Source organism: Geospiza fortis, unplaced genomic scaffold (assembly GCF_000277835.1).
Source record: "Geospiza fortis unplaced genomic scaffold, GeoFor_1.0 scaffold27, whole genome shotgun sequence".
Taxonomy (NCBI): domain Eukaryota; kingdom Metazoa; phylum Chordata; class Aves; order Passeriformes; family Thraupidae; genus Geospiza; species Geospiza fortis.
In genome coordinates this window covers 2,610,384-2,618,708 of record NW_005054329.1, presented here as the reverse complement: position 1 = coordinate 2,618,708, position 8,325 = coordinate 2,610,384, and the positions used below count along the sequence as shown (strand labels likewise).

General features: G+C 56.6%; 1 protein-coding gene across 1 annotated transcript in view; it reads left to right on the top strand.

Moving 5' to 3' along the window:
• The window catches only part of NOTCH1 (notch receptor 1), a 41,347-nt gene that overhangs the window by 8,153 nt on the left and 24,869 nt on the right, over positions 1 to 8,325 (top strand). The gene's annotated exons all lie outside the window — the stretch shown is intronic.

Genomic DNA, 8,325 nt, shown 5'->3' with positions numbered 1-8,325 from the left:
AATTTCTTTGCCTTTCGGTTGGCTTTGTGCCACGGGGCACCCGTGTGCTCTGCAAAACCCCCTCTCTCCTCCTTGTTTATAAATATCAGGGCTAAATTTAGCTTGTTTAAACTTTTGGTGGCTGTTCAGATCCTAATCATGAGTTTGAAGTTCAGGATTAGACGAGTGGGATGGTGGGGTCACGAGTGGGAGTTTTCCATATTTGGCTCTGGGGCAGTGTGGTGTTTAGCCAAAACTTGGTTTGAGGGGGAAAGGGGAAAAAAGAGGGAGTCCATCATCACTGAGTGAGATGGTGACACTGGGGCTGTGTGTGTGCCAGAGCTCTGAGTGCACAGCAGAGTGAATTCAACCTGCATGGGCAGCAAGTGCTGGTCCAGAGCAGGGCAAAACCAGCAGTCACCCCAAAAAGGGTGGTGAGGGAAGAGTGAGCTCAGGCAGTGCTGGGCTGGCAGGCAGCCTGTGGAGATAGAAATTCCTTATCTCCCCCAAATTCTGACTTTTTCTTCTGCTGGCTTAAAGAATATCACGTTTTCAGAGGGCAGAAGCAGGGAGCAGTTGCACAGGGGGTGTTCTCAGATGCCACAGGGGCCGGCTGCCATTCCAGTGTCTGAAGGACGCTGTGGGTGCTCCTTGGGGGACCTGCCCCAGGAATGTCACACAGGTGGGTGATGGGACCATGTGCCAGCCCCAGCCCAGGCTGGGTTCCCTGGGGATCCATCCTTCATGGTCACCCCATAAATGCAAGAGCAGGAGCAGGGGCCGGGGTGAGCAGAGTGAGCTGGGCTCCCACGAACAATGGGGCTGTGCAGCTTTGCACCGGCAGAGGATATAAAAAACATCCACTGGGGAAAACAAATATTTCATAGCGGCCATTGTTGAGGGTGGGAATGGGGCGAGTTTTGTCTTGGGCTCTTCCTTCGACATCTTTCATGTTTGTTGTGAATGAAGCTGCATTGAAAGGCAGCTCCTTCCCAGGTAGCCAGTTACCACCCCTGAATAGCCTGGCCACTCTGCTCAGTAATGGGATTATATTGTTTTTCATTACAATGGGAACTTTGATTCCCAAACTGTCCTGACTAATGTCTGCTTAAGAAACAAAGGCATTTTTTTTCCTTCATAGGAGGAACAGGGCTCTAGCATGTTTTTTCCCCACTCCTGTCCACGAGCATATCCAGCTTTGGGAATTCCTTTAGTTTCTCTCCAGATGAAAGTCTGGATCTTAAAATCTCAATTAGATGACTTGGGCTAGGTCAAAAATGAAATGGAACAAGAGGAAAAAAAAAAAACACATCAAAGACTTGGGATTGCAGTTTGCTTTTTTAATTAAACAAGAATGGAGATCTGCTCTTGCTTTATTAACCTGATGTCACTTGGAGTAACCTGCTGCTTTGCCAACCACCTCCCTGTGTGAAACTCTGCTTTTTTCCCAGGCTGGTGTCCCAGAGTGTTTAATAAAGCAGGACCTGGATGAGACTTCTTAAAAAACCACCACTTAGGTCTTGAGCTGGGTTTTGGTACTGGGAGCTCTGTCGTGGCTGCTGGAGGTTTCTGTGGGGCTGTGCTGGCGCCAGGGCAGCTTTAGGGTGCAGCAGCCAGTCCAGGTGCCCCACATGGGTGAGGGCAGCTCTACCTCCATGCCTTGGCTCTCCTGGCAGCTGTGGTGAAGCCTTTGGTGCCAGGAACCACCAAGCAAAGCTGCAGGTGAGGTGTGGAGCCAGAGGGGGCTCCAGCAGCCCCCCAGCCCCCGGGAACAGGGAGCATCCACAGCCTCAGGTGGTCCAGGGAGGTCAGGGCAGCACCCAAAAGTATTCCTTGTCTCCCTGCACCAATTTCCTTCTGTGATGCCAGGCAAGGAGGATGGGGCAGAGAGCAGGGTGCTGAGCTCTGATTCCCCAGCAGGATTGTTTTCCAGACCTCCCTGGCTCCAGAGTGTGCTCCTGTGCCAGCAGGATGTTTCCAGGGCAGGAAGCCATCCTGGACACCACAGAATGCACCTGTTGCTCCATGCAGCACGGGAGGAATCCTTGGGGAGGCAGGGGAACGAGAGTGAATGGGATAAGCTGGAGTAAGAAGCAGGTTTCTTCTCTCAGGGAGACATATCCCCAAGCAGTGGCCTTTTCTCTGGTCAGACTGCAGCCAGGGCTGGCAGTGAGCAGACGTGTCTTACGGGAAAGGGTGTGACTTCAGCAGAGAGCTGGGGCGCTGCGCCCGGGCTGTGCCAGGCAGGGAGCCACTGGCACAACTGGAAAGGTGACTCCTGTGTGGCAGCCTGCTGGGAAGCAGGCTCCCTGCTGCCTGGCCTGTGCAGCTGCTGGGGCACAGGGGAAGCTGTGGGGCTGTGGTTCCCATTGCCAGCCCGGGGGTGACGGTTACCCCGAGGGGTGCAGGGCTGTGTCACTGCTCTGCACCTGGGAGCAGCCTGCACTGCCTCTGGGCTCTTGTGCAGCTAAGGGAGGCTCTCCTGAGGGTTGGTTCTCCTTCCCTCAGCTGTTGCCTGCAAACATGTGAAATCTGAGTGTCCTGCTCTGCTTTGCTCCATGGGGTCCCGACCACGCTGGCACAGCCACCCACAGGTCACGCAGCACATTTGCTGCTGCACAGGGCCCTGGGGGTGTGAAGGTCCCAAGGGGGGACCCTCTGCACCACTCAAGGTCACAGTTGTGCTCCTGAGCCTTCTCTGTGGCTCTGCCTGGGTCTCTGGGGCTCATCTGAGGTGGCTGTTCTGAGCCACAGGACAGAGAATGGCATTCCCCCAGCACCAGAGAGTGTCCTGGTCCCATTGGTCTCAAATGCCCCCAAAATGGTGCTTGAGTAAAGACCTGAGCCTGCCCTGCTCAGCTTTCCCACGCTGCTCAGACCTTGGGGAAAACAACCACGGCCGTTGATGCTTCCAGCAGCTGAGGGTGAGGAAGAGGCTGGGTGATAGCAGAGCAGATAAGAGGGAGCCTGGATGTGCGGCCAGGGGCCAGGGTGGGGGTCCCCACCAGCCCCCTGTCCCCTCCTGCTGTCTCTTGAACCTCCCGCTCCAAAGGATGGGCATGGGGGACAGGACAGCCTGTGCATGTGCTCCAGTTCACACCTGGTTTACTGTTGGGTTTTTTGGTACATTTTAAGCCCAGAGTGGGTTTTACCTCCAGCCCTGCCGCGGTCTCAGCATCCCTAGGGAGGACAGGCTGTGTCCGGGCAGGAGGGCAGTGGGTGGTGTGAGCTGGGGGGTGATGCCACATCCAGGACACCCCTGGCACACGGCCTGGGCTGTGCGTGTGCAGGGCTCTGCATCCTGGATTTGAACAAAGCCCCCGTGCTGCCATGCAGGAGCTGTGCTGGCTGGGTGTCATCTGTGCTGGCTGTGGCAGATGGCAGCTCAGTGCAGAGAGGAAAACATTAGTCTTGGGTCAGAGGTCACAGAAACATCTGCCTCGGGATGCTTTCAGTGCCCGCATTGCTGCGCAGGGACAAAACCTGTTGCTGGTGGCTTGGAGCAAAAGCCTTGAGCACCGCAGAGCCAGCAAAGGGCTGGCAGCACCAGAGCCACACACGGGGAGCACCCAGAGCAGAAAGCAAGGCTGGGGGCGCTGGGATGGGCACCCCAGCTCTGGCACCTCTGGCAGAGGTGCTGGAAGCTGTGGCAGCCCAGCGAGCAGAGGTGTGGAGCAGAGCTGAGGCAGCTGTTGGCTCTGATACTCCTGCAGCTCATTCATTCAAGCTCACTCTTTGGATTTTCTGATCTGCTGTGCTCTCCTGGAGCCTTGCTGGAATAGCTGCAGCGTTGGGCCTCTGGCTGTAACTCCTCAAGGATGTGCAGCAGACACAACAAATGCACGTGCCCGTGCTGAGCAGATCCATTTTGGCCCAGGCTTGGTGCTGGGAGCAGAGTGGGAATTCAGGGCTGCTGTTGCTGTTCCCAGGCTGTCCCCAGGGCCTGCTGTCTGACCTTGGACAAGGCCTTCTCCGTCACCCTTCACACTGGCCATGAATCATGCAGATTTATGGCCGGCAGCTCAGTGCATTATTAATCTTGTCCCCCCTCACCACAGTTTGCACTCGGATGCTCATTCCGAGGGGGAAGACGCATCCCAGCCTGGTGCTGTGGGAATCCAGCTCCCAGCCTCTGCCTGACCCCCAGAAACAAAAAAAGCCACTGGGATGGCCAGCCCCAGACACCCAGGGGAGTGTAAATCAGTGTGCTCACCCCTGCAAGGAGCACCCTCATGCACAGGGGTGGGGACCGGCTGCTGTCCCCTGTCCTGCCTGCTCCCGTGGTGGAACACACCTCAGAAGTGCAGAGGTGTGAGATTTTCTGCTGGAATGCTGCTGGGAGAGGGGGAATTGTGTGTTGGAGCAGGGCTTGGCCATCACTGGGATGGGGATTGGGATGGGGATGCCATCACCCTCCATCAGTGGCTAAAAGGGAGCACTTGATGCCTCCTCAGCACGTTAATGAGTGAATGGAAACAATGAGGGAGACACTGGGGTATTTTTAGCCATTCCTGCCTGGTTTGGGAGCGGGGTGCTTGTCGTGCCTGGAGCTGGGACTGTGACCACACCAGCCCAGCTGAGGCTTTCACAGAGGCTCCTCAGGACCCCAGGCAGCTTGGCCACGTTTCAGCACCTCCAAGCCGCTTTCTAATGGCCCTCCTGAGCTGTTTTGATCCCGCAGCACCCGCCCTGTCCTCTGCCAACAGGTACATCTGTAATTAAAGACGAGCTTTAATGTCTCCTATGCTAATTTCCATGAGCTGCTCGGGGTTTGGTTTGGGTAGCCCTGGCTTGGGAAATGCCAAAGGAAAAACCACAGGGTGATCTTCGCCTGGCTGAGCCCGCGGGGACGTCGCATCCTCCACGTCTGCTCACCTGACGCCACCTCATGATTTTTGCAGAAAATAAAGCTCAGCTCCTTGGGCTGAGCTTTAGGAGAGGTTTTTAGTCCTTGGAGAAATAGTTGGCTGCATGGTGAGGTTGTAGCATAGCTGGGAGTTGAACTTAGCTCTGCTGAATCCAGCCTTTCCAGACCTGGAGAAGTTGGAAAATAACTACAGCTTGGGTTGCCCTGGTTCTTCACCTGGTTTTTGATCTCTTGCTTTGCATGTGAGGCTTGTCTCCAGGCTTTCCTCTGCAGCCAGGACTCCCTGAATCTGCTGAGGTCACTGGGCTTTGAAATGCAGCTCCAGTCTGTCTGTGAGTGAGCTCTGGGACCTGTGAGGGGAGGGAACAGTGAAATTCATCCTGTGGCTCCATCCACAGCTGGGAATGTGCTCTCCCCTGCTTGTCCCAGACCTGCTGTTGCAGAGAGGGCAGGAACAGCCCCGTTCTCTGCTGAGGCATCTGCAGAAGATGCGGGAGTGGTGTGGAGAGGGAGGAGGATGTCCTGGGCACAAAGAAACCAAGATGATTCAGAAACCATGGAAGGATTTGGGAGGTTCCCGTGCTGGGAGCTGTGTGTGCAGTGGGTGTGTGTGGCTGGGCACGTCAGAGGGTCTGTGCTGCACAGCCCCACGAGGAATGATAGAAACTCCTCCCTGGGTTAGAGCAGTGACTGCTGGATTGGAAGGTGCCTGTGCTGTGGTGCTTTTTCCTGAAGATTTGCTGGGAATGCCCCTTTTGGGAGGAGAGATATGGAGTGTGAGTGTACTCTGGACTTGATGGCCCGCCTGTGCCCATCTCAGCCCATCCAGGCTGAACTCTTCCCTGCCATCTGCTGCACTCTCCTCACTTCTGGAGCTGATTGTGGCCATAAATCAGCTCTTAAACAAATAGAAATTAATTTTAAAATAATCTATGAACTCCGTGAAACTTGAGGGGTTTCCTGAAGCACAAGCCTGGAAAGCCCCTGAGCAGCCCAGCCAGGAGTGAGGCAGCCCTCAACCCGGGCACTGCCACTGTCCCCAACCCAGGCACTGCCACTGTCCCCAGCCTCGGCACTGCCACTGTCCCCAACCCAGGCACTGCCACTGTCCCCAGCCTCGGCACTGCCACTGTCCCCAACCCAGGCACTGCCACTGTCCCCAGCCTCGGCACTGCCACTGTCCCCAACCCAGGCACTGCCACTGTCCCCAGCCTCGGCACTGCCACTGTCCCCAACCCAGGCACTGCCACTGTCCCCAGCCTCGGCACTGCCACTGTCCCCAACCCAGGCACTGCCACTGTCCCCAGCCTCGGCACTGCCACTGTCCCCAACCCAGGCACTGCCACTGTCCCCAGCCTCGGCACTGCCACTGTCCCCAACCCAGGCACTGCCACTGTCCCCAGCCTCGGCACTGCCACTGTCCCCAACCCAGGCACTGCCACTGTCCCCAACCCGCCCTGTGCCTTCAGGCAGGGGCTTCCCTGTCCCTCAAGGTTCTTCTTCCCATCACTAATTAACCTCCTGGCAAATAACCACGCCCAGACTCAGGCTGGGATTTACTTTGGTTTCCCATCCATGTGTTCAAACCCCCATTTACCTGCACTGGAATGGGAATCAGTCCGAAAATTAATTTGGCGGGAGGACTTTGGGCTGTGTGCCTCTCTCCCCGACCTCACAGCGCAGAAACCCCAATTCCAGAGAGCCCTGCTGGCCTCCAGCCTTGTCCTGGGATGCCGAGCATCCCCTCTGGTCCCGCAGCATCCCCGTGTCCCTGTCCCGTGGTGGCACCGCCGCGCCCAGGGCTTCCCGCGCTGCCACCACACCTCTTTGTCCAGCAGCAACTTTTTTTTCCCTCCTCCTCATTCCCCTCTTTTCTTTCCCTCTCCTCATTCCCATTTTTTCCCCTCTCTCCCCATTCCCCTCTTTTTTTTCCCTTTTTTTCCCCCTCTCCCCATTCCCCTTTTTTTTTCCCCCTCTCCTCATTCCCCTTTTTTCTTTCCCTCTCCTCATTCCCCTTTTTTTCCCCCTCTCCTCATTCCCCTCTTCCCCCTCTCCTCATTCCCCTTTTTTCCCCCCTCTCCTCATTCCCCTTTTTTCCCCTTCTCCTCATTCCCCTCTTTTGTCCCCCCCTCTCCTCATTCCCTTTTTCCCCTTCCTTTCCCTCCCACCAGACCCTCCTGTGACGCTCCTCTCTCCTCCAGCCCCGCACATCGCGGGGGGATTGTTTTAAGAAAAAAAGCGTGTGCGGTGCGGCACATCGGCGCTTTTGCCAGATGACTGCACAGCCCAGCGGCGTGCCTGTGCCCGCTCCTCTCGCCGTCCCTGTGCCCGTGGGGCGCCGGCAGCTGCTGAGCCTCATTAGGATGCACACCTGCTCCCCGCCGCCCTTTGTGTGCCGAGCAGATGCCCTGATTTATTATTATACACATTTTCTTTTTCATTTGGCCTGGATAATGCCGTCTCATTAACTCAAAATGTCTCCGAATCCTGACAAATTCTCACACAATCCCCAACAATGAAATCAGAATTGGGTTTAAAAAAAAAAAAAAAAAGAAAAAGAAGGGGGGAAAAAAAAAAGTAGGAGGAGAGGGGGAGCGGGGCTGAAACGTGGTCTTGCCGCCGGCAGAGCGCTGTGGCTGCGGGCTGGGGTGGCTGAGGGGGGGGGTTGCTGGTTGTGCTTCACCAGAGGAGCCCCATGGGCTTGTTTTGGGGGTTGCAGGTGACTGCTGTGCCCTGCAGCATCCTCTGGGACCCCCCTGCTCTCCCCCTTGCCACAGGAGGCTTGGAGGCATGCAGGAGGCTCAGGAATGTGATGTCCCACCAGGTCTGATGGCAATGATGGCAACAGGTGTGAGCTCGTGGTGCCCTGAGCCTGACCTGCCACAGCGCCCTGGGGACCCCCAGGTGCTGTCGCGTTCCCCACCCATCACCTCCAGCTGGGGTTGCCTTACCCCCAGGCAGGGGGGTTTGTGCCTCATCCCTGGGATTTTTTTGTGTCAGGTGCACAGCTTTGTTCCATCCTCATCCTCCCCCTTTGCAGAGTCTTGCCAGCCACACATCCTGCCCAGGCCCACCAGGATGGCTGGTGGGGTTTGCCCTCAGGGCACATGTCTGGTGCCAGCTCCAGCCCAGGTGGCCAGTGGTGACAGATGGTGAAGCTGGTGGTGGCATCAGGGCTTCTTTTCTCAGAGCCCCCACGCAGAGGGATGCAGCAGCGTTTGCCTTTGGGGAAGCTCTCTGCTGACTTGGAGGAGCAGGAACTTGTCCCACCTGTTGCCAGCCCGTGCTGAGCCCCTGCTTAATTGTGTTTGAGTGATTTAGGAGGGAGGGAGGATAAAAATAACCCTGGTGCAGCAGAGACTCCAGCGTGGGCAGGGAGCAGGGCTGTCCCCATGCTGATGGTGGATTTGGTGTGGGTATGGGGATGCTCCTCTTGCCCCCACCATGTGTCCCTTGTGCCTCGATTTCCCCGTTCAGCA